This window comes from Camelus bactrianus, chromosome 4 (genome assembly GCF_048773025.1).
Source record: "Camelus bactrianus isolate YW-2024 breed Bactrian camel chromosome 4, ASM4877302v1, whole genome shotgun sequence".
In the NCBI taxonomy this organism is placed as follows: Eukaryota; Metazoa; Chordata; class Mammalia; order Artiodactyla; family Camelidae; genus Camelus; species Camelus bactrianus.
This window is the reverse complement of record NC_133542.1, coordinates 93684126-93710891: the sequence shown is the minus strand read 5'-3', so window position 1 is coordinate 93710891 and position 26766 is coordinate 93684126. Positions and strand designations below refer to the sequence as shown.

The 26766-nt window shown below is 39.8% G+C and overlaps 1 protein-coding gene across 1 annotated transcript in view; it reads right to left on the bottom strand.

Moving 5' to 3' along the window:
* Positions 1–26766, bottom strand: part of LOC141577578 (uncharacterized) — a 736830-nt gene that overhangs the window by 646493 nt on the left and 63571 nt on the right. The window contains exon 5 of the mRNA XM_074363186.1: positions 2196–2321. The gene's annotated coding sequence lies outside the window, so the exon portion shown is untranslated. The remainder of the gene's footprint in view (positions 1–2195; positions 2322–26766) is intronic.

The following is a 26766-nucleotide window of genomic DNA, read 5'->3' as shown; positions in this document are numbered from 1 at the left end:
GGGCAGCTTACTCTTGAAGCTCCTCCTGGAATATGTATAAGCCACTGTCTCTTGACTTTAGAAGTGCTCTAATTGGCCTCTAAATTCAAACTCATGCTGGATTGGAAGTGAGTGGGGCCAGATAGCCCCCTGATGTGGTTCATGTGAGGATAATTCCTGAGAGCAGTGCTGGTCTCTGCCACCGTGAGGCCTGGACTAGACGTGGCAAGACGGTGGGCCTGTCACAGGCAGAAAGGAGCAAGCCACCAAGATAACTGTTTCCTTCTTTCCCTTTGTTACTCAGAGAAGTGAATGGAGACTGTTTCTCTTCCAGATACACTCAGTCAGCATAACGCCTGCTAAAATGGACTGGAGGACCCCACGGTACAGAGACAGGCACCCCTGGAAAATGATGACCGATCTTTGCAAAGTCACTGGCAGGCCCACAGGCCTGGGGTCACATACAGCCTACTGCCCTAAGTGAACAGGGAATTAAAATCAAAGACCATGAGTAAGAAACAATAATAGGGAATGTCAAGAGAGGGGGAAAGTACTGTGCTAGATGAACTGCAGATGAATCTCTGGATATCCAAGAACTTATAAACTAAGACTGTGAAAGACAGCGTCTTCTCAGGGAACCCTGGATGAGGAAGCTTATTGCTCGAGCTGTTAGCACTGCTACCAAAACTGTAACCACCAGCCAGCATGCAGGGGGAACTGGAGACCCAGGAAGAGCTGCAGGCCGCCTGGTGTAAGAAGTGAAGCAGCTGCGAGTCTCGATGTAACAAAGAGGCCACAGTGACAGACACAATCTTACCCCGCTCAGGAAGTTAACACTGGGGAATCCTACTTTTGGAACCAGGAAAGACTATGAAATTTGGTGACCAAGTCAGTAGAAATTCCACATTTGCTCATTTCCTAAATAAGTTTCTTTCTGATCAATTGTGACTAAAGATTTGTAGACAGATTCTAGGCTGTGATAGTGGTGGTGTCTGTTCCCTTGATTTTATCTAATCTATCATCCGTACTTGCCTGGGTAATTGCTCTGCAGCCTAAATGTATTTGTCATTCATGTTCTGGTAATTTTTCAACACTTTCCCATTGCAATAAAAAGCAAGTTCAAAATCTTTAACGTGGTTTATGAAGCCTAAACAATTTCTCTTCCCAGTGTCTTCTCTCACCATTGTCAATATACAGTCATCCTGTACAGAAATGGCATGTTTTTCCATGAATGAGCCAGGCTTCTTCACCTCAGATTATCCCCCCTGCCTAGACCCCCAACCCGTTCAGTAAGCTAACTCCACTCCATCCTTCACATTGCAATTTAGATTTTACTTTCTCTGGAACACTTTCTTTAAATTGCATTATGGAAGGATTAAGGAGATTAACAATTTCCCTAAATCCTTCAAATTACATTATGAACCTCCCCTATGTGCTCCCAAATAATCTCATATTCCTTCCACAATGGTACTTAGCACACTGCATATGATCATTGTTAACTGATCTATAATCCCTCACCAGCCTGTAAATTTCTTGTGGGGGCTACTACATCTTGTTCATCTTTACAGTCCCAGCACAGAATAAGATCTCTTAAATGAATACATGAATGAATAAAAACAGCTTTGTCACTTAGTGGCAGGAGACCTGCATTCAAGTCAACGCCTCATCATTTAACCTTGAGTTTAAGCAAAGCATAAACTCCCTGTAGAAAATAATATAGAAGTTATCCTCTGTCTGCACAAAACCAGCAGGCTGGACTGGACAACACCCTTCTGGTCCTGTCAACACTGATCAATAGCTCCATATGCAAAAGATGGCAAGGTGCACTGGGTTGCTCTGAAACACATACAAGGCAAGCATCCCTGGGCACTCTGAAGAAGAGGAAAGATGAACAGTCTCTATTAATGCAGAGATTCAAAAAAATTCTGTTCTAATTGTTATGGGAAAGAGGGAATTAACTGAAATGACCAGCATAGCAATGTGAATACTTGGCCAGATTATGCCCCAGCTCAGTTCTCTAAGAGTCAAGTGTTATCCCCCTCCCCCCCAAAAAAGCCTTTATTAGGCAGGACTATGATCTTTGTTGATCATAAATAAGAGTTTATTTATTAATTTTTAGCACAGCTTCCAGTTCTCATTCTGGCTGTGAACTGGGCCCCTTTCCTTGAGTGAAAAATGTTCACTTGTGCAGAATTTGAGCACTTCCCAGCACTAACCTCCATGACCCCTCTGCCAGGTTTCGGCAAGGGTGGCATCCTGTCCGTTCCAGCAGAGCTCCGTCCCTGTTTGAGCTGGCATGCAAATGCAGAGTGTGATCCATCATGTTTTATTTAACAGAGTCGCTGAGAGAAAGGAGGAAGGAAATTGCTGTGAATTAAATGTCCTTGTCTCTTCAGGCAAGAAGATAAAAGTTCTGATTGATTGCCGGGATGGCTGAAAATGGAAGTATTAATGCAAAACAATGATTTTGTTATGTTTCTATTCTCTGGAGTGTTGCAAATGGCAGAGAAAATTTTAATTCGGAAACAGATTAAGAGAGATTTTCTGCCTTGCCAGAATAAGCAAATTCAGTGAAATCACAAAGCAGATGGTGAAGAACCAGGGAGTAGGGCCTGGAGATTTACATACAGGTCCTGGCCCTGCTCTGTTGCCTTGGTGGCCTTGGACGAGTCATTTAATGTCCTGACCTTAAATTCCTTAATATTCAAAGGTTTGGTTAGATATGAGAGCTAAAGTCTCTTCACTGCCCGTAATGCCATACAACTCTTTCTCCTTCTAAACTAAACCAAGGAACAGGCCTTAAGTAGGCGCCATCCTCTGGATGCTGACCTGATCTGTCCTCGAGAATCTTGCATAACATTATCAGCAGAGATTTTACCACGTTCTACATGTCTCTTCAACAATATAGAGAGAATTACTCTACTAAGAATTTTATAGCCACTAAAGAAAGTATAAGGTGTTAAGTGACACCCCCCCCAAACAGTGGCTTAAACCTGACAATTTACCAGTTAACTCAAGTGCAGTTAACTACGTGGAATAGGTAGTGTGGTTTGGGTGTTGGCTTCTATCTTTTCCTCGCTTAAAAACTAGGAAAAACTCTTAGTTAAGTAGAGATAATGAAAATAGCTCTGCGGTGCCCTGGTCCCAATCCTCCTTATTTCTCCCCCTCCTGAGTCTGTAACTTTCTCTGATTGCATGAATCCCTGAGTCCAGCTGTTTCATCTCCCATGCTTGCTGGATCTCTGATACACCCAGGCTTCTATAGTCCTCACAGAGAATTCCCAAGTCGGGCAAGGTTCAGAGTTTCCGTCAAATGTCTTTATCTACTACACTTCTGTCTCTTCCCTAAAAACTTCTATTCAGCCTTGGGCATTGCTGAAAACTAAGGAATGTTTGATTTTTCTCCAAAGTGGGTTTTTTTCCTGCAGGACACCCAAAGGGGAGCGAGAGAGAGATGCAGCACAGAGAAAGCTATGAAGGAACAATTACCAGATTCTGTAGCTCAAAACAAGAGTCTGTCTGATCTCTGGTCACACCCAATATCACCTCCGGGACCAGAACTCAAATTCAATAGGAGACCAGATTTTAACATGGAATTTAGGTTTGGCCATCAAACAAAAGCCAGACCACTTTCAGAACTCACTCCAGCAAACATACGCATTACTGAAGTAGTCATAAAATATTATTTTACTTTATATGTGTCTCGGCTTCCTTTTTGTGAAATACCTGATTCTTAAAACACAAAGTCCTGCAGAACTTGAAATAATTCTGTTTGAATCACAAGAGATGCTGACTTGACTATTGCTTTTGTTCAAAACAAGTTACTTCCTAATTTCGACCAGTAACATCCGTATGTTAGCACCAGGTCCCCCAGAGTGCACTGGTTTTCTCTACTGCTTTGATGGTTTCATTTTATTCAAAAGTTCCTTCTGGATGCAGGAAGTCAAGTACAGAAAGATGAAGTCCAGTGTTATGGGTAAAACTCAAGAAGACAAATCTTTCCCCTCGGTGAAAGGACTCACAGATGATAAACTACAAGCATTCTCTCAGGCCGCCAGGGGGGAGTCACACACACAGTGTGAGCCATTCCCTAGCAGAGCAAATTAACAAATGTAACTCAGATGAACTTAACTTGTTAGAGTATAGAGTTAATGAGCCTGAAACATGTGAGATTAGTTTAGGGGAGTGAGCTTAGGCAGGCTCTGAAGCAACACACTGCATCCCAAACACCAGGAGATCTAGGCTGTTTGTCACAGACGGAGCAGGGGTAAGAGAGTCAGTGGTCGGCACCCTCACCTCACCCTGCAGGAAGGGCTCCAAAAATGGATGAGTAGGGCTTCCAAAATATCACAGATCCATGCTTTATAGGGATGGGTGGAGCACTCTCAGATGTAGTAGGTGCGCTGGGAAGACATTTATATTTGTACGCTTATATTTGTATTTAATGATTGTCTTTAGACTTTAACTTTTAACATCTTTATTTCTCTCATAATTCCATCTGATAGTACATAGTTTTGTCCTACTGTTTAAATGTTTATAAGGGAAAACAAAGATAAAAAATATAATTATGAGGAAAATGTTATCCTACTTAAATCACTTAGCATAAAGTTCTAAATCTTCAGCCGGTCTCTCCGGTCAGATTATCTGCTGAAAGAGACTGACTTCCATGATTCGTAAAGCCAAATATTATTACTTAAACTTGGGTAAATCACATAATATTTCTGTGACTTTCTGTGCATCAGTTTCTTCTACTGAAAAATGGGAATAAAAACAGTGCCTACTCATAGCCTGTTACTATGTGCCTGGTACTTATTGCATTCATGTTTATTATTTCAAAAGATGTATTATTCTCAAAATGGAATGAGGTTACATTTCCTTCTTACCTCATACCAAAAAATAATAATAATTGGATTAAAAATTTTTAAGTTAACAATGAAGAAGAAAATTCCATGCAAAGGATACAAAGTTTCATTTACACAAGATGAATAAATTCTAGAGAGGTGCTGCACAGGGCAGCGCCGTTAGTAAACAAGGCTGTATTATATACTTAATAATCTGCTAAGATCTTGTGTTGTGCTCTTATCACCAGAAAGTAATAAGAATAATAATAAATAAAGAAGGTAAGAGAAAACTTTTGGAGGGGATGGATATGTTTATGACAGAGATTACGACGACAGTTTCACATGTAAATACTTATCTCCAAACTCATTGTTTTATACATTAAATATGTGCAGCTTTTTGTATGTCAATTATACCTCAATAAAGTGGTCTTGAAAAGAAAAGGAAAAAATATACTAAAATATATTTTATGATCCTGAAGTGAAGAAGCCTGTGGAAGGCAGACAACAAAGCGAGGAATCATAGCAGAAACAGGTTCAAGTTTATAAAGATTTAAATCTTCCACGTGGAAAAATAGCTTCCATAAACAAACTAAAAAAGAAAAATGACAATTATTTTATAAAAGACTTGAAACATATGTGACAAAGAGATAATGTACTTAATATATATTAAAAAAAAACTTACAGAAATTAACAAAGAGGACTTCCCAATGGGCGGAAAAATAGGGAGAGCACCTGAGCAGGCTGCTCACAAAAAAGGTGATGTTTCTTTTCTCAGTGCTCTCCTCACTAATAACCAAAGCCGTGAAAATTAAAACAACTTTGAGGTCGATAATATCCAGGGTCATGGCAGTGGTGAAATGGGAACCTGGTAAAGATCCGGGAGATGTGAAATGAGTTGCAAGAATAGGGAAATGAGACGTAAACTGTGGAGAATGGAATCAATGGGAGGAAAGAAATGGAACCAGGCGCAAAGTCTGAGGCAATTAACCTGGAGGCAGCCTAGAAGGCATTTATGTCTAGGCATGAAATAGACTTGGATCTGAGTCTTTTCTCTGATGACCACAAGCTACACAGCCTTGGCAAGTTACTGGAACTCGTGACGCATCTATAAATTGCAGCACAATTCTGAGGACTGAGTAAATGATGCACTGGCCCCGGTCAGCCCCAACTTGCATCCAGCCTCCAGGGTTAGCACAACCGTGTTTACTGATTAGGGCGACTCTCCCTCCTGGCCTTAGCCACGCGGCCCTGGAAGAGCAGGCAGGGCTCCTTCGTCCTCATGCCCCGTCCATAACACCGTCAGCAAGGCTAACAACGGCGCGCTCCTCCTAGGTTAAAAGCATAACGGCCAAGGGGAGGTTTTCAGATCTCAGCCTGAGCTGTCTGCTCCAGCAACAGGGAATATTCCCCTCTTGACCAGTGAGGAAGCAAAAGCAGTCAGTTTTGCCAATCACTTTTTCCCTAGGGAGTGCAGGATGGGCTATACACGCCTTGGGTCTTTGGTTATTTTAAGTAATTTTCTTTTTGGTGGGGGCCTTGTGTTTGATTTTTTAAATTCATCACCTTTTATGTACATTTATGAAGTGTTTAGGGGAATCATCGCTCCTGCTGCTACAGCATTCAGAAACCTCCCCACAACTCCTGGGCTGGAAATAAAGTGTTTAATAATATATATGTTCATAAAGACATAAATTAAATGTTTCTTGGGAATGGCTGGTTAGAAAGAAAAAGGGAAAGAGAGAAAGAGAACAGAAGAGGGGGAGAGACAGAGAGAGAGAAAGGAATAAAAAAACAACTGGTGCTTACAACTGAGAGAGGGGGTTTATCCATCCAAGACTGCCACCTAGGGACACTGTACTGTGCCTGTCCCTTCAGCCTCCCTTGCCCTGGAAGGCCACCAAAAGAATCAGAGGCAGCTGACCTGCAGGCCTTCAAAGCTAAATAAAAAGCAGATGAATAAATGTTGGTGCATCAGTAGATTCTAAATCTTGACAACACAGAGCCTTATTTAATTTGATCCCTGTGCATCAGAGACTTTAACCGACCATTAGTCAGGCAGGCTGCCACTCTCCTCTCAATTGCCGAAGGCTAGCCCTCTTTATGGGGCATCAACCAGCCATATTTCATGTGAGCGAGTGAAAGGAAACAAAATCTCTGGTGATAAAATAAAGAATAAATATAAACACGATTCCTTCATCCTGCATAAACTTTCACAGACTTCTTGTTAAGTCATTTAGATAGGTTTTTTTTAAAACAAAAAAAAGTATATATATTTGAAATTTTTGAATAAATGAAATGACCTCTGACATTTTTTTAAATGACCAAAGGTGGTTTAAATTAGACTACATTATTAAGAGGTTCATTGTATCTGGTAAAAAAAAAAAAAAAAAGAATACTGATAAAAAAATATGTTCATATTTAATATTTTCTCTCTGTTCTATCAAACAAAGCAGAAAAATCATATATATGAAGAATTTATCCTTAATTTTGTGCCTCCACACTCCTTTGCTGACTTAAACAAGGATTAGTATACTATACACCAAGAATCTATTTAAATGCCAAAAGCAACTCTGTATTTCTAAGCCTTTGTGATGCCTTTTTATGTGGTAGAGAAAAAAGCAAGTAAGATTTGTCTTTTATTTTTAACTCCTGCCCAGAAAACAAAACCCTCAGAAGCTCTCATATTCTCTTTAATCACATTTTCTACCTCCAGGCTCCAAATTCAATTCTCATTTACAGATTTCTAAGGTTTGCATAATTTTAAAGCACAGCACTATATATTTCTGTCCTATGAGTTGAATACTCTGAATTCGCTGTTTCAGTGCACAGATTTAATGACCATCCAGATTCTTGCAAAGAAAACAGGTAAACAGATTCAAAAGGATACTTTCTCAGCTAGGCTAATGTTAACTAAAAAGTTAATTGAATGAAATTAGAACATAACACCTACTAAAATTAAAAACCAAAGTTAACAATAAGATTTTCATTTGAGTACCCAATCTAAAAGCTTAACAAAGAAACAAAAAATAGTTACAATGTGTATATATTTATCATTCAATTTAGATGAGTCACATTTAAAAAAAAGACAAAATTTATTATGCAGACAATCTAGAAATAGTCTGAGAAGTAGATTAGGACACAAGAAAGTAAAATTTCAGCGGTACCGAAGGGTGTAGAGTTTTTAAAAAGAAGTAAATGCAACAGAGAAGTCCAGTAAAATAGTCCTGAAGAATGTCCATTAGATACGGCCTTAGGGAGAGCAGTCTCAGTAGCGTGCTCAAGGCCCAGTAGAGGGAAGAGGAAGCTGGAGTAGGAGAAGCAGGGATAGGAATACTACCCTTTCAGCAAACATGGATAATATAGGAAGCAAAATAAAAATGAATGGAAATTCAGGGTCCAATGGAGAAATATCTTTAGGGTAAGAGAGCCAGGATCATGTTTATTCACTGCAAGAATGGCCCAGTGGACACGCAGCACTGAGGACACGAGACAGAGGGAATGTCAAAGGAAGGTCATCTTGGAATCAAGGCAAAGGGGTGTCAAGGGCAAACGGAGGTGGGGAGTGACCTGGAACGAGAGAAGGAATTATTCATTTTTTCTGGAACTGGAGGAAAAGATGGGGGGATAGCTGTGAATATAGATACGTGTTTAGGTTCAGGAGACAGGAGCACATTTGATGGCTTCCATTAAGCAGAAAGTGAGGCAGCTGTTGAAACCCAAGGAGATGGGTGGGTTAGTGAGAGAGCCTAAGGAAAGCAGTGATGATTTGAAGCAGTAAAAGCACTGAGTCCCCTGCACGTAAGAGGAGGGGAGCTAAACAGTCCCACGGGTCCCAAACTGGGTATTTGCTGGGTAGCTGTAGGAGGATTATGAGGGGTTATTTTCTATACCCAAAATATTCCCAGTAATTTTTCACAGAATAAGGTGATGATCACCAAGAATTTATGGTTGATCCTTCAAGTCCAAGTATACACACCACGTGCTTAGCACCTGATGCTAAGCTTTATCCCATCTCTACCACTGTTCTTCTGTTCTCAAAAAAAAACAAAAACAAAATTCCATGGCAATTTTTTCTTCTTTTCTTCCCTCTTCCCAGGAAAGTTTCAAAAGTTTTAAAATTCCTTCTGTCACTAATTTGCCACTCGCAGCTCTCTTAAATTTCTGAAATAATATATATTTTCTTCATTTTATTTGTATATTCCATACACTAAGAATATTTCGTACATGCTAGCATATTTGATTATCATACAGTGGACAGAAAACTAAAAGATGGAAATTCAATCCTAGACAAGAAATTTTTAAGCAGCAAAGATTTCTTAAATACAACTCCAAAATTACAAACCATAAAACACAAAATTGGCAAATGTGACTGCATCAAAATTGATAACTATTGTACTGTAAAAGATAATATTAAGAGGAAAAATAGACAAGCCACATAGGGAAAGAAAAATTTGAAATCATGTAGGTGGCAATGAATGAACTTTTCAACAAATGTCAAAAAAATTTTTTTTAATTGAACCTGGAGCTATACTTCATATCACATAAAAAACTCAAAATGGACCACAGATCTAAAGATAAAGACTAAAAGCTATAAAACTTCTAGACAAAGGCATAGAAAAAAAAAATCACTGAGACCTTGGGTTTGGCAAAGATTTCTTAGCTACATTACCAAAATCATTATACGTAAAAGAACAAATTGATCAACTGGACTTCACATCTAAAGTCTTTACTATTAATTTGCATTTTCATGATAATTAGCAATATTAAGCATCTTTTCGTGTGCCTGTGGGCCCTTTGTACATCTTCTTTGGAAAATTTGCATTCAGGTCTTTTGCCCATTTTTTAATTAAATTGTTTTGTTTTTTGTTATTGAGTTGTATGAGCTGTTTATAGATTTTGGATATTAACCCCTTATCAGTCATATCATTTGCAAATATTTTCTCCCATTTGGTAGGCTTTCTTTTCATTTTGTCAATAGTTTCCTTTACTGTGCAAAAGCTTTTAAGTTTAATTAGGTATCATTTATTTATTTTTGCTTTTGTTTCTTTTGCCTGAGGAGACAGATCCAAAAAAAATACTGCTATGATTTATGTCAAAGAGTGTTTTGCCTATGGTTACTTCTAGGAGTTTTATGGTTTCTGGTTTTACATTTAGGTCTTTAATCCATTTGAGTTTACTCTTTGTATATGATGTGAGAAAATGTTTTAATTTCACCTAATACCTGTTAGAATGGCTATCATCACAAAACTACAACTAACAAATGGTGGCAAGGATGTGGAGAAAAAGGAACCCTTGTACACTGCTGGTGGGAATATAAATTGGTGTAGCCACTATGGAAAACAGTATGGAGGTTCCTAAAGAAACTAAAAATAGAACTACCATATGATCTGGCAATTCCATTCCTGAGCATATACTGAAAGAAAATGAAAACACTAATTTGAAAAGATACATGTATCCCAATGTTCATAGCAGCATTATATACAATAGCCAAGATATAGAAGCAGCGTAAGTATCCATCAGCAGATAAATGGATAAAGAAGTGGTATATACATACAATGGAATATTACTCTGCCATTAAAAAGAATGGAATTTTGCCTTTTCCAACAACATGGATGAACCTGAAAGGTATTATTATGCTTAGTGAAATAAGTCAGAGAAAGATAAATACCACATGTTATCACTTATATGAGATATATAAAAAATAAAATGAATATAACAAAACAGAAACAGACTCATAGAAAACCAACTAATGATTATCAGTGGGGAGATGGAAGGGGAGGGGCAAAATAGGGGTAGGGGATTAAGAGGTACAAACTACTATGTATAACATAAATAAGCTACAAAGATATATTATGCAGCACAGGGAATATAACCAGTATTTTATAATAACTTCAAGTGGAGTGTAATCTATAAAAATACTGAATCACTATGTTGTACATGTGAAACTAATATAATACTGTAAATCAACTATAATTTTTAAAAATAAAATAAAGATAAATCCAACCTCCAAAAATAACATTAAATTAAATTAAATTAAAACTTCTACTCCTCAGAAGACACTGTAAAGAGAATAAAATGGCAAGTCATTAGCTGGAAGGAAGTTTCTGCAAATTATATACCTGATAAAGAACTTACATCTAGAAAATACAAAGAACTATTAAAACCAAACAAGAAAACAAACAGCCCAATTTTTTAAATGGGGAAAAGATTTGAACACACACTTTTACAACTTAAATAGATAGATAGATAGATAGATAGATAGATAGATAGATAGATAGATAGATAGATAGATGACAAGTACACGAAAAGCTGCTCAACGCATCTGCTCATTGAGGAAATGCATATTAAAACCACAGTGAGATATTACTATACACCTATTAGAATGGCTAAAAGTAAAAAGCCTGACCATACAAAGCATTAGAGAGGATGTGGAGGAAACAGAACTCCCAAACCCTCTTGGTGGGAATGTAAAATAGTACAACTACTTTGGAAAACAGTTTGGTATTTTCTTAAAAAAACTAAATATACACTACCAGATGATCCAGTCGTTCCATTCCTAGGTATTTACTCAAGAGAAATGGAAGCATATGTACACATACACAAAAGCATAAACTTGTACAAGAATGTTGATAGCAGCTTGATTTATGGTAACCAAAACCTGGAAGCAATCTAAATGTCCATCAGCAGGTGAATAAGTAAACAAATCATGGTGTATCCATACAAGGGAATACTACTCAGCAAAGAAGTAACTACTGCTTCATGCAACAGCACTGATGAATCTTACAATAAATATGCTGAGTGAAAGAAACGAACCAACATGGAGTACATACCGTATGGTTCCACTTATAGAAAATTCTCGGAATTGCAAACTAATCTATAGTGACAGAAGGGGAAACAATGGTTGGGAAGGGTGGAAACAGTGTGGAGGGTCAGAAGAGGCAGATTACAAAGGCGCATAAAGAAATTCTTAAGGATGGTGGATGTACTCATTTTCTTGATTGCGGTGCTGGTTTCACAGGTGTACACGTGTGTCAAAAGTTTTCAGACTGTATACTCTAAATGTGTACAGTTATGTATATCAACCTCAATAAACCTATTTAAATATTCCATTGCCACTTTCCTTTTTGCCATAAAAAATGTATAAGAAAATAATATAGTGAACACCTGTATATTAATCACCCAGCTTAAAAATAAATCATTAAAAATATATGTGAGACACCCTCGATTCACCTTTTGCACCACTTGGAGACCCTCATCACTTTCCTACTGAGGAGGACCCGCAGCATCTCCAAAGCCCACATTTTCCTTTTGTGAATACAGATGTATGACAAATTATATGTAGTTCTCTTTGCAGAATAAGTGTTAATCCTTCCCTACAAATTCTTCTGCCTTCTTCATGTGACAAGTTCAAGAAACCCCCATGGGTCATGGTAAATATAGAGTCCCTTGAACCACAAGGGCCACCTCTAAGTTTAGAAGTTCACACATGGACTGGCCACTGCACTGCGCAGCCTCAGCACTGCCCTGTGCCGGGAGCAGCTCAAGGGGGCAGAGCTGACTCCAAGCAAACTCAGTGCCAGCATGGCCTCTTCTCACCTCTCAGCTGACTGACAACAGTGGGACAGGCAGCTCTGTTACTCAAAGCTCTTCCTGGTTTCATGCATTATATACTCCCTGTTGGAAATGGCAATGTCTCTCCTGGAAAATGAAAAAAGTTCATTCAGCCTCTTGGTAGTACAGTGGGAAGGAAATGCATTTACAAGTTCCCATGTTATCTGAGCAACTGCTTCTCTACACATTTTGCAATGATACAAGAAGAAAAAGCCTTTCTCCACAATGATATGACACCAAAGCATCAGAGAATTCATGTCAGGCTGAAATAGGAAGAACAGAGCCTGCCCTAAGATTCATCACAGAAGTAAAATAAACAAGCAGATTTCTAAGTAATTATATCTCTTAGAGAAAAGATCAGAACATGAAACTCACTGTGTTCAAGACTTGCTTTACAAACAAGAAACTGAGGCATGATTGCTTTACTGTGTTCTGTTTCAAAAACTAAACCTCTAAAAGGCCACCAGAGTACACCCATATTTATTGTCTTTTAGACCTTTGCTAATGGCTTTTCAAAACTTTCCAACTACAGCACAGTAAGCTTCAAAACAGGGTCAGCGGGAAGGTTCTGAATCAGTGGGGCGGAAGTGAGCAAGCTGTAAAAGCTAACTGCATTTTATCCCCCTAGGGGATGAACCAGCGACTGCTCCTGATCTAAGTTTTCCCAGTTTTCCTGGGTAAGAAAAAGAGATCAGCCACCCAGTCTTCCACCATCTCTCGACCTGCACCACACCCGGGCCCCATAATCTAGGGACAGATGATTAATGGCTCGTTGGATAGCCTCAAACTGCTTGCTTCTGCACGACCAGAAAAGCTGAGATGCACGTTGATTATGAGAGCCTAATGGGATCAGTTGTAAGGGGAATAAATGAGCCCTTTATCAACACTGCCAAAAGAGTGATCTTCCCACAGTAACTAGGAAACCTTGACTCTCCTTAAAAACCCTAACTGGTTTCCCAGCACCTTGGGGTAAAGTTCAAGTTTCTCCATTTCTCTATACAAAGCCCTCCATAACCTGTATTTTCCCTGTCTTTGCAGCCTCACTCTCATCCACGACCATACCCGTCACCACTCTCCGTCCTACCCCTGCACCCCGCGCTCCGGCCAAATGCCGAGGTTCTCCTGTCAGGCCTTGCTCGTGCTGTCATGGCTGAGCTCATCTGGGTCCCTCTTCCTCGGACATGCCTCTCCTCTTCTGCCATCAAGTCTGCATTGACGAGGCCCTCCGTCCAACAGCCTGAAAGGAACTGAACCTTTCCAACAACCGCACGGGTGAGCGTGGGGGCAGGGCCCTCCCCAGCCAAGCACTCAGGATGACTGCAGCCCCAGCGGATGCATTGACTGCAGCCTCGTGGCAAACTCTGAGCAAGAACCACACGGTATATCATGCCCAGACTCCTGACCCACAGAAACTATGATAAATGTTGGAAGCCACAAATTTGGTGGTAGATAATTAACACAGCAACTCTTCACACTCAGTTCCTAGTACCTACCTGCCTAGGAAGAATTACCTCCCCTCTGCTTTCTAACTGTGTTCTCTCCTCTGACTCTGTCGGAGATTGTCTTACATGAGCTGGCCTCTTCCTTCCTGGCTGAAGCTTTCAAGGCTGGGAGCAGGTCCTTTCATCTCTTTAGTCCCAAGATCCTAGCACAAGGCCTGGCACATGGAAGGACTCCACAAATGTTTGTGAATTGATGGAATAAATTCAATTACAAACTAGTTTCAGAATTCAAATTTAAAAAACAATTTACAAGTCAAATTTGTTTTCTTTCAAGTACAGAAGACTGCTGGGAATTATTAGGGTAGTCTGAAACCCCTCTAGAGGGCTCTTCTTCATTCAAAGGCCACCCTTGCTGACCACATCGTTATCCAGCATGAGGGATGTTTGAGGTAAATACTCCTGGGTGAGGCAGAGACTCAGTTAAGGTGGAAATCACCCAGGCTAAACACCCTCAGAGATACACATTGCTCACTTGAGACAAGGAAGAAGCACCTACTCATCTATGTTGTCTCATCGTAACTGCTGAAGGAGGTCCCTTCTAGAAGGAAGAAGCTGGAAGGACAGCAGGCTGGATGAGCCCTTCCCGCATTACCAGGGCACAGGCTGGGAACCTAAGAGGGACTCTACTTACTTTTGCAGAAGGGAATTACAAAATGTTTAGCAGGGACTACATTTATTGTATAAGCCACCTCCTATTTTTGCTTCATATTTTGAATAATATTAAAATGCATACAATCAAAAAGCCTGGGATTTATCTTCTGGGAAACAGAGCGTGTAGAGATTGTGGGCCGCTCTATTGCTTGTGGGTCTCCTTTAGCTGTAGAGTGCCTCAAAAGATTGGAAAAGATGGAAAAGCAGGCTAATTTTCTGAGGCCAGCCAAACAATCAGCTGCATTCAACTAGCATCATCATCTCCCAGTTGTTAACCAGTCCCACAAAATTAACAGCATTTTCCCACATTACAGATTCAGAATCCAACCTCAGGGGCACTAAGTAACTTGTCTTAGGTTACTCAGGATAGTGATTTGGAGCCTGAACACACTCAAAGCCTTCGATCCCATATTCCTTCCCCCCAGACTGTGCATAAGTTGGGGGCCCAGACTTTAACTCACTTTTCCTTTATTGTAACATTTACAAGCATTGTGCACATGCCAGGCTCTTTGCCAAGAGAGGGTCTGAAAGATGTGGTGCCGGGGTGCCGCGGTGGGGTGACTCTCCCAGGATGAATGTCCTGCCAGTAGCGGCCCTTAGAGTTGAGGAATTTTTTTTTCAGCTGATAGTTTTTCTGACATTATCTAAAACCTTTATCATCCTGTTTCATCACTGTTACAAGAGAACAGATATTCTAGCACAGACAAGATTGATTTTGTCAAGTGTAGGGAGGGCAAGCTAAGGCAATACTGAGTTAATGACGCTTCCAACAATAAGGTCTATTTAGTTAAACCTACTTTATGGAAAAAACTGTGCCCAGAACAATATGCTCACCTGTCTCACACTTCTCTACATGGAGCACAATGCTCGGTAGCTTTGGATTTTAAAATTTGAATAACAGTAGTGTGAATGTTTGAAGACCCAGTTATCAGAAAAGTCAAATATCTACAGGCTCCCAAATAAATAGATGTTGAATAGCCGAATGTCAATCCTTTTCCGTCCCCATTACATGAACGCAACACTAGGCATCCCACACAGGGTGGCTGACGACTCAGTGCACCAGGAGCTGCAGCTGGTGCCTTTCACATATTACTGCAACTGATCGCTCCACCAGAGCTGTGAAATAGATAATATATCCAATATGTGATTATCTAACATAGATTGGCATCTATTATGTGCCAGGCACTGTGCTAAACATTTAATATGTTTTCTCTTTTATTCATTCATCCAATAACTGTTTATTGAGAGTTTATTATAATCCAGGAATGGGATTAACCCCTAAGGATACAACAAAAAGCAAACCAAATAGAGCACTTTCCTCATGGAGTGTACTTTTCAGGTGGGTAAAGACAGTAATAAATAAGAAAAAAAATACCAAGATGATTGCAGATAATGATGGTACCAGGAAGGAAAATAATTAAAGAGAGAAAAGTGCCTTGAGAAGGGAATGTCCACATTAGAGAGCATGATCAGGGGAGATGTTCTGGGGTGGTGACATCCAAGCTGAGGCCTGAAGAACATGAAGGATATGGCCATGGAAGGTCCTAGACAGGGAGAACAAGTGCAAAGGCCCTAAGGTAGGAAACAGCCTGCTTGCTAGATGAGCAGAAAAGACACCAGAGATAGAGTGGTCCACAGTGAGTCTAGAAAGCTAGGCAGCAGTCAGATGATGCAGAGCCTTGTAATTCATGGCAAGGAATTTTGATCTGTTTTAAAAACACATGAAAGCACTGAATGTTTTAAGCAGAGGTATGGCATGATCTGATTTGTACTCTTTAAATATGATTCTGACTTCTGTGTGGGGAATGAACCTTAGAAAAGCAAGTGTGGAAGTAGGGAAACTGGCGAGGAGGCCATTACTGCCACCCAGGTCAGAGATGACAGAGGCTTGGCCTAGGGAGATGGCAGCGGGATGCAGAAAAGTGGGTCAATCTGAGACATGCTGTAGTGGTGGCACTAAAAGAGCTCATGGAAGAATTAAATATGAAAAGTGACCTTAGGGGGCTGGCAAATTTATTGCCCATTTATTACCCTTTTATACAGATTTTTTTTAAAAAACCCTGAAACTTAAGATGTTAAATTACTGTCAATTACATCCCAATAAAACAGAGGTTGAGGAGACTTACTGGCAAGAGCTAGAGAGTGGAAGCTCTGTGAATCACACCAGGTAAGCTGAACATGAAGCCCTTACCCACTGTGCTCCACTGCTTCACATACATCCCTGCTTCTTAGCCAGAATTTCTCTGACTAATCTCAGGTTTTTCTCATCTTCTACTCCTAGTTCTTGATCTTTCTGTTTTCATCCAGGACTTCCATGTGCAGCTGTGTAAGCTGTGCACTGCACAACTAGGGGAGGGAAGAAACAGTCTATTGTGGAGGTTTTAAAGAAAGGTTTACAAATTCACTGCTACTCTTCTCCTCTTAAAGTACTTAAGTCCCCCGCTTTTGGGTATGGGTGGGACTTAGCGATGCACTTATGATAGCAGAACACACAGAAGTGACAGGATGTCACTTCTAAGATTAGGTTAGAATAAGAATTTTACAGCTTCTATCTGAAGGATATTCCCTCTCTCTCTCTCTTTCTTTCTCTCTCTCTCCTCTTTACTCCCCCTTGCTCCTCCTACTCTCTCTTCTCTCCTCTCTCTCTATAGTCACTGGCTGTGGAAAAGCCAACTGCCACACCTAATGGCCCAGAACCAAGGCCTGCCAGCAATCATGTGAGTGAGCTTGGAAGGAGACTTTCTGAGGCCTGCCAACAGGCACCAAAAATGAGCTTAGAAGCAGATCAAGTTTTAAGATGACTCCAGCCCCAATCAACAGCTTGAAAGCAACCACATGAGAGACTCAGATGTCTGACCCACAGAAACTGTGATAAAATAGTTATCTGTTGCTTTAAGCTGCTAAGTGGGGGGTGATTTGATACACAGCAATGGATAACTAATACAACTGCAACTGAAGTTAAACAGCATGGCAGCACTGTTCCCACCTTTCACTGCTTCTCTATTACCAGCGTTGGACTTTATTCCAGTTGAAATCTAATCATTTTCCCAGATAGAATCCTCAGCCTCTATCTACTGAATTCACATCCCTCATCCACAGGTGAAAAGGTGTTCCAGCTCCATCCACCTCAGACTCAAGGGACTGGTCCTGGTTAGACCAGCACCTTTGCCTATATTAAACAATACTTTAATATTTCTGTATATTCCCAGGATAAGATACTGACTGTCAAACAGTGTTCAGAGGAATAATGGTATCAGAATCTCTAGGGAGATTTACACACATAGAGATTCCTGGGCCCCAACACTAGAGAGGCTGATTAGCTAGGTTTTGAGTCAGGTCAAGGAAGCAGTATTTTTAGAGTCTCCAGGTAATTCTGAGGCATGCCCAGTTTTTGTAAGTTCAGGCTTAGTGTTTGCCCCTGACTTGCTGTGGAAACAAGGCCCATTACTGGGACTAGACGCTAGGTTTCCCGAGTCCTCTTCGGGAAATCTCTCTCATACATACAACATAAAGTTTACATTTTTCATCTACACGTTTTCTTGAAGGCAATACTGAATGTTATTTGCTGAACGTCAGCAAAGATGCAGCAATAAGTATATATTGAATTTACATATAAGACACTTTGTACTTTCAGGAAACTGGGATTCAATGTGATGGAAGTTAGTACTGTGAACATATAAATGCATTTTCTGTGATCTCACTTTTGCAGTAACAAATTTAATTGGCATCTTCTCTGACTCTGTGGAGAATGTGAAGAGCATCTCAATAAATTAATAAATGACAGCTTCAGGATTATCAGCGATCGAGGCTGCAAAACCAGTAGCTAAAGAAAATACAGCAAAGCAAAAACAGAGCCATTTATTCTGTTAGAGTCAAATTCAGGGAAACAAGGAAGTCAGCAAAATGCCAGAGTCAAAGATGCTACTGGAGAGAGTTTCTGGTAGCAAAAAAGGAAACTGCAGTTTTCTAATTAACAGTGCAAAGAATACTGAAAATGACCTTAAAGGGGAGCTTAAAAGGTATTTTAATGAATTTTTGGCAGGGACTGCTGATGAGCCCTTTTTCATAAGTGAAGAGAAATGTCTTAAAATTAACCAAGGCTTATGATCATCATATTGGAATCATATTTCAGGGAAATAAAACCCTTCACTGGAAGCTAAATAAAAGGCCCAGTAGGAATACTGATCAAGCTTGTATCTTATTCTAATAACTCTAAGAAGAGCCAGACTCCTGAAGTCTAATTATTATGGCATTGTCTCTTTTTAACCTTCTTTCTGAGAAACTGTCAGTGATCTTAAACACACACACACCCCACCAGACACAGACACGCACACCCCACTCATCACTCCATGTTTACCTATTCGTCTGTCTCGATGTCTTTCCCTTCCCTTCCAATCATTCTTCAGAATCCTTCCTAATCACAGTTACATTAAACTACACCAGCATCTCTCATATTTTGTAAAGCCTTCACTTGCCGTAGACATCTAGTTTAGCATAATCTGTGAAAATATCTCTGCAGATGGACAGAAACAGCCTATGTTCTAGCATGCAACCCTATGCCCCCCAACAAACTGACCAACTCCCACAGTCACTTCAGAGCTTGAGACTAGGATCACCTGGTCACTTCTGCAGTGGCTCCTCCTTTGTGCTTATGGGAAGCACCTGTTTATCTTCAGCCCTCCTCCATCTGTTTTTTTAAGTTTTTATGTTTACTTTCCCTTCCCTGATTTCAGTACTGATATGGAATTCTGCCTATCATCATACTTGTCTTGTCCTTTTTAGGGAGAAAGGCAAAAGCAACTTGTGGTCTCAGAATTGATGTTTTTATTAAATAAAGAAAAGACCTTTGACCCATTTCTCTGAAACTATAATACAGGTTTAGTTTCCTCCAGGACCAGTCAGTGGTTGGTCTGGAAAATCTATATGGATGTTCACAGTATCCCTGGGGAGGAGGTGGGTAGGTGGAGAAAAGATACTGTATTCTCAGTTTGGTGAAGGCGAAACTACCTTTTGACTATATAAAACTGTTCTGTCTTCTGGGGAAACTTTGACAGCAAAAATGAAAGTAGGAGGTTTTTTTATTTTAGAGCTAGATAAGTAAGTTATGTAAATTATTTCAGAACAAAAAAATGATTTTTTAAAAAATAAGTGATTTGTCATCAAGAAATGGGAAATAGTTTTAGACATTTCATCCACAGTGTAATCCATGAACCCTAGGCAAAAACCCTGTCTAGCTCAACAGCTTTGCCAAGAGACGAGTAAAAGAGTAAAGGAAATTCTCTCCCACAGAGTCCCTGTGAATTCCACCATCAGTCTGGGGTCTCGGTCTAGACTCTAGATTGGAGCACAGACGAAGTGGAAGGCAGAGACCATGTCAGCCCTGTGCAACTCAGAGTGTGGTCCTTGGAGCAGCACATCCTGGAAGCCAGTTAGAAATGCAGAATCACATGCCACACCCTGGAACTACTGAATTGTAATCTCCCTTTTTTAAAACACCTCTATTGTGCTATGATTCCTGTACAGTAAACTACACATAATTCAGATGTACAATTTGATGAATTTTGATAGATCTACACAGCAATGAAACCACCATCACAATCAAGATAACTAATATTTTCCATCACTCCCCAAGAGGTGCAAAATTTGAATTTCCAATTTATTCCTTCCCACCTCTTTTACTCCCTGGTAACCATGAGTTTGTTCTCTATGTCTGTGAGTTTGTTTCTGTTTTTTAGATAAATTCATTTGCGTCCTTTTTTTTTTTTTTAGATTCCACATATAAACAATATCATATGGTATTTTTCTTTCTCTTTCTGACTTACTTCACTGAGAATGACAATCTCCAGGTGACTGGATAAAGAAGCTGTGGTATATTTATACAATGGAATACTACTCAGCCATAGAAAAGAATAAAATAATGCCATTTGCAGCAACATGGATGGACCCGGAGATTGTCATTTGAAGTGAAGTAAGTTAGAAAGAGAATGTAGTCTCCCTTTTTAACAAGATCCTCAGGTAATTTGCATACCCCCTTAAAATTTAAGAGGCTCTGCCCTGGAGGACTCTTCTCTAAGCAGGCTCTGCAGGAAAGTGGGACAGCTGGATTGTTAACTTTGCCAGCTTCACGTCCTCCTAGTTCCTCCTCTTCCTCACTTTCCTGGGCCAGAGGGGTAACAGCTTTCATGAAGGCAACTGCAGTGGAGCTGCAGGGCAAGGAGCTGGACCCCCAGTGTATTTCCCTGTCATTTGGGGAGTGTCCATTATCCCAATATGATATCTACAATATAATAAGCTCAAATTACATTGAAAGCTATGTGGAATGGCACCACTACTTGCTTACTTCTTCCAAGTGACAAGGTCTGACCCAACAACATGCCTTAAGAAAGGTGAAAATCATTAGCCAGTGAAATTATAGAAGAAAAATCACTGTGAGGTTGACAGAACTCTGGGCAAGGCTGTGACATATGCCAATTTGGTCCTACTTAGTGTCCAGTGCCACCTGCTATGAACTAACATGGAAGGTTTTAGCCCTGGCCAAAGTTCTTGACAATCTCCACTGCCTCTGGGAAGTGTGGCTTTGCCTCATGGAAACACTAACCTCTCTCTGTGTCTGAAAAATCTGAATACAGAGCTGTGGGTCGCCTTCGGAGATGTTCAATTTTGTTCTCCACTACTCAACTCTCAAGTGAACTATTCTGTACAAATCTACTTTAATTATGTATTAATTTCAATATTATTACATGCAGAACACAACCGCTACTCATTAAAAATTAATCTGGAATCTATTGGTTTTATTTAGTATTCGTTATAAGGCAACATTCACTTTTTTTAAAAAGGGCTCCAGATAAATGTGTTGCTCTACATAACCAAGGAGTGATTTGCCAGAAACAGAAATACCTTAACAAGAATTCTGCCCACTTTTCCCTTCCCTCCTCTCTTTGGCAGCTTCATTCATAACCATCAATAATGAACCAGCAGAAGAAGGAACTGGCAAGGACTAAGTACAGCATTTGCGGGTCCTGATGTTCTAGGATGTTGGAGTTGGACACCAAAATCCTACTCTCATTTTGCTACTGAAAGAAATGATGCTATGTCCTTGTCTTCAACTGCCCTGTTCTGGAGATCCTGCGGCAGGAATGCCATTGTTTAGATGCTGACAAGAAGCCCTGTGCTTTACTTCACATCCATTATGGTACTTCTCCATACAGACAGGTTCAGAGTAAAATAACAAGGCTTAAATTGCATGTGGGAAGAATCACATGGGATTGCAAAGATAAGTGAGTGAACACTTGAGCTGCTTTCTTCTAAATCTGAAGATAATAGCTGACATTTACAGAATCTTCACTATGTGCCAGGTGCTGAGCACGTATCTTATTTAATCCCACGGTGAGGACTGCAGGTACTTCTCACAGCAAATTTTGCAGTGTTGTCCTGACACTTTAGAAGGATGTCTGTACATGTTCACAATTACTGAGTAGTCCTTTGACAAAGAAACAAACCTTAACCCTGAATTCATGACGCCAAATGATTTACAGAGAAGATTCATTCTTGCAGTGTAGTTGTTGTCTCTTCTGACAGTATCAAATCAACATTTCAAAAATAAGTAATACATTCTGGCTTGAGCATTATTTTCTTAATGTAGAAACTAATGCTACTCTTTAGGTTGTTTCATGAAAATGCAGGTTTCCAATTAGAACTGACTGTTTTGTGGCTGCTTCTCAGTGAGCTACACCTGAACAGATCCCCACCCCACCTTTTCTTTGACTTTCTCACCAGCTCTAGTTAACAAGCAAGCAGAAGTAAAAAAATGGGCCAGGCCAGTGTATTAGTTAGCCTACCAATGCAAGTACATAAAAATAACTTCAACTAACATAAGTAAAAGATAAAATACATGGTGGAGGGGAAGGGGTCTGATACAGGGGTATTACAAGAAACCAAAGGCATGAAGCATCCAGGCTTGAGGAAGTGATGGGAAGAGGAATGAGAAGTTCATTCAGAAGGTCAGGGCCCCTTCGTTGTTCTTCAGCAGTGACACTTTCTGTTCTCTTTGCAGAATAGCTTTCTCTGCTTCTCCCCCACATGCCAGAAAACAGCCACCCACAACTCCCAAGTCTAAATGTCACATGCTGGCCAAGTAGGAAACTATGCTTTCTCCCTCCTTCTTAGAACTAATTTCAAATTCTTGAGATAAATCATCTGAAAGGCCCACCTGGAGCCAGATGTCCACCTCTGGGCTACTCAACTGTGTCTGCGAGGTGGAGTCAAATAGGAGAAAATGGCTATAGGACCCATCAATGCAGGTTGAAAGGCAGATGCCAAAGAAGAAGGAGTGACTGTGAAATGAGAAGGTGCCCTAAAGGATGTTAAAGCTGGTCCGGGTTCTGCAGAGAAGTCAAATCAATAGGATATTGATTCCAGGTGATGATTGATTGGTTGATAGATTGATTGATAGGCAGATAGATAGATAGATAGATAGATAGATAGATAGATAGATAGATAGATAGATAGATAGATAGATAGAGAGCTGTATGTTATAAGGAACTGGCTCGCACAATTATGGAGGCTGAGAAGTCTCAGGACCTACAGTCAAAATGCTGGAGGCTCAGAAGAGCCAATGCCGTAGTTCCAGTTTGAAGGCCTGAGAACCAGGAGAACTAATTTACATTCCAGTTCGAGGGCAGGAGACCAATGTCCACCTCAACAGTCAGGAGGTAAAGTTCCCTCTTATCCAACTTATTCTATTCGATTTGATGAGGCACACCAACATTAGGGAAGGCAATCTGTTCTACTCAGTCTACCAATTTAGATGTTAGTCTCTCCAGAAACACCCTCATAGACTCACTCAGAACACTGTTTGGCCAAATGTTTGGGCACCCCGTGGCCCAGCCAAAGTGACAAATAAAATTAATCATTACAGATGTCTCCACCACAAATAACACAGTGTCTTCTTTAATCTGATCATATAGACATAATCAGAATGTTCATGTAATGATATTTTAACTTCTTATGACAATATAGATGAATTATGTCAACAATAAAATATTGCTATCTATTTGGAAGGAAAGTAGAATGCCAAATAGGCGCCTTGACCCCAAACTGTCTCTACAATCCAACTGATTACAGATTTCTCTCAAAAAAGACATTAGCACAAGTAATCCCACCCCATTTTCCTCACCAAAAATGATGATGTAATGACAAGAAAATTCTTGATTCAGATCCTTTCAGATTTATCTTAAGATTTTAGACTTTTTATGTCATAGTATTCTTCTTTCTTAAAGACACATGCATTCCCTGATTCCAAATCCAAACTAATAGAAGTTAACTTAAGACTTACCACAGTTGTGATGACTTTTTGCAGAATTAAGCTTAAGCAGAAGCTAATAAAAACACATTTTAATTCACTAATGTAAAGATAACTTATAGTTTGTGGCTTGCATTATTAAGCAAGTTTGGAGGGTTAAACACTCATGTTCTAAATGACAGAATAAAAGTTACTCTCATCCATCTCCTTGTTGCAGAAAGAACGTGTGTTAGAATAAATACAATTTTGCAATATTTATGCTTTTAAATAATTTATAATCATTTATTCACTGAATACTTAAATACCTACTATGTGGCAGAATTAGCCCTAAATGTAAGAGATTTACTTCAAATGCAAAATGCACGCTTTTTTATTCTTGAATTATTTGGCTCTATTAAACATTACTGCTATTTAAAGACTTGTCTTGAAAACAAGCCAATACTATTATTTTCAGCATATACCAATCTTCTAAATATTGAGCACTTACATACTCAGAACTCTGAGAAAATCAGGTTATGTCTTATCCATTTCCCACATTCAGAAAAAAAAGGAAAGAGAACGAGAGCAATAGAGAGGAGAGAATATGATAAAGCAAATGGGGTAAAATATAAACAACTGGCATAACTGAAGTACAGAATCTAGAGGCGTTCTTTATACTGTTCGTGTGATTCTTCCAGGTATATTTAAAATTATATAAATATGAAAAGTTACCCCATATGGAAAAATTTAAAATAGGACCACCACATAATCCAGCAATCCCACTCCTGGGTATATATCCAAAGGAAATGAAATCACTATCTCAAAGAAATATCTGTATTCCCATATTCACTGCAACATTATTTACAGTGGCCAAGGCATGGAAACAACTGAAGTGTCCCGTGATGGGTGAATGGATAAAGAAAACCTCTCTCTCTCTCTCTATGTGTGTCTCACACACACACACACACACACACACACACACACATACACACGCAGAGGAATATTATGCAGCCATTACAAACAAGGAAATTCTGCCATTTACAACAATATGGATGGACCTTAAGGTCATTATACGAAGTGAAATAAGTCAGACAGCTAAAGATAAATACTATAAGATCTCATTATACACGCTGAATCTAAAAAATCGAATCATAGAAGAGATTCACGGTTGCCATGGTTGCCAAATGTCAGGGGTTGCCAGGGGTTGGGGAGGCAAGAGATATGTAGAAAGGTAATCGAAAAGTACAAACCTCCATTTATAAAATAAAAGAGTCCTGTGGATTTAATGTACAGCCTGCTGACTATTGTTAACAATACTATGTATCTGAAAGTTGCTAAAACAGTAAATCTTAAAAGTTCTCATCAGAAGGAGAAACTATAATTATTCATTTTTAATACATACATATATCAAGCCATCATGTTGTATACCTTAAACTAATACAATGTTATATGTCAGTTATATCTCAATAAAACTGCAAGAAAGAGTTGATAAAGTTGTTAAGTTGATAAACGGCCACAGTCAGTTTATGTAAATGTAAGGCAGGCCGTCGCCAGGAGAATGCTTGAACGGTTTACTGCAATCATGGAAGTCACTTGTATTGAATCTAACTTTCACCTTTCCCTGCAGTGAGAAACGTACCATAGGGACTGTCCGCCTGCCTGGAGCCACGGTCCTCTGGGAAGCTCCGACTCACTTACACCTTCAGAAAGTCACAGATAAGCTCTCAAGCAGCGACTGGCCAGCTCCATCTGACTCAGTCTCATCTTTGGGTCTCCAGGAGGCAGTAATAAATCTATTACTGAGGAAGACACCAAGGAGGATGAAAACCACATTCAAATTGAAAGTTATTCAAATTAAACTAAGCTGATGAACAACAAAAAAGGAAGGGTAACAATTTTTCCACTTTATTATACAGAGGGTGGGAGGATTAATTAGCTTATTTTTATAAAGCACTTTAAAGACAAATTGTGCTGTTAACTTGCCAAAACTCATTCTTATTGTGCTTGTTTGCTGTGTCCTACATAAATATTTAACAGTTTCCCTGGGAAAGTAACTCTTGTTTAATCTATCATCCTTTCCTTATTAGTAGATAGTATATAACAGCCAATTTTTTCCCTTGAATATATTATTTTTAGAAATGCCTGCAAGATAGCTTCCTATCAACCAAGGAATAATCCACAAATGAATCACTATTTTGATCTCTCTAAACAATGAGAATCACATAATATGGCTGAACTTATATATTGGAGTTCTTTCAATGTAAAATAGGGGTTAATTTTCCTCTGCACCACTGTGGTCATAATCAAATTGGTTCTTGCTAAGGTAAGCTTTTTAATGAAGAAGAAACAATACAGGTTCTGATTTATTCAGCTATTTGAAAGCCATTACTGACCACAAAACATGCCTTATTTCTGGAAACAAGGGTTTCACAAATTAAGGGAAGACTCCTGATGTCACCCAAAGTGGTAATTTTCAACTAGCATGTTTCATGTCCTACAAATCAATCTACTTGTTGAGAAGAGAGAGGAAGGAGGAAGGAGTACCAAAACCCCTTTTTACTGGATTTTTAACTCTTGAGTGAGATCAGCGCAGGCCCCAGGCTTTAGCCAGGGTGCTCAGCTGTGCTGCGTGCAGGATCCCTGGCTGGCTTGCTTCTTGCTCTGCATGTCCCTGGACCTCTTTATGTGGCCTTGGCAGAGGCGCATCCTGGCTTCCCACTGCAGCAAGAGCAGACCCCTCGGCATACGCAGCACCGGGCACTGGAAGGCATCAGGGCAGAGAGCCAGCAGATAATCCCTGGCAAGTAACGTTGGCAGGAAAAGAGCAGGACATGAGCAACGGGGTGATGATTAGGAGAAATACCGGGTACACAGTGACCCTTCCCAGGCTGCAGGGTTACAG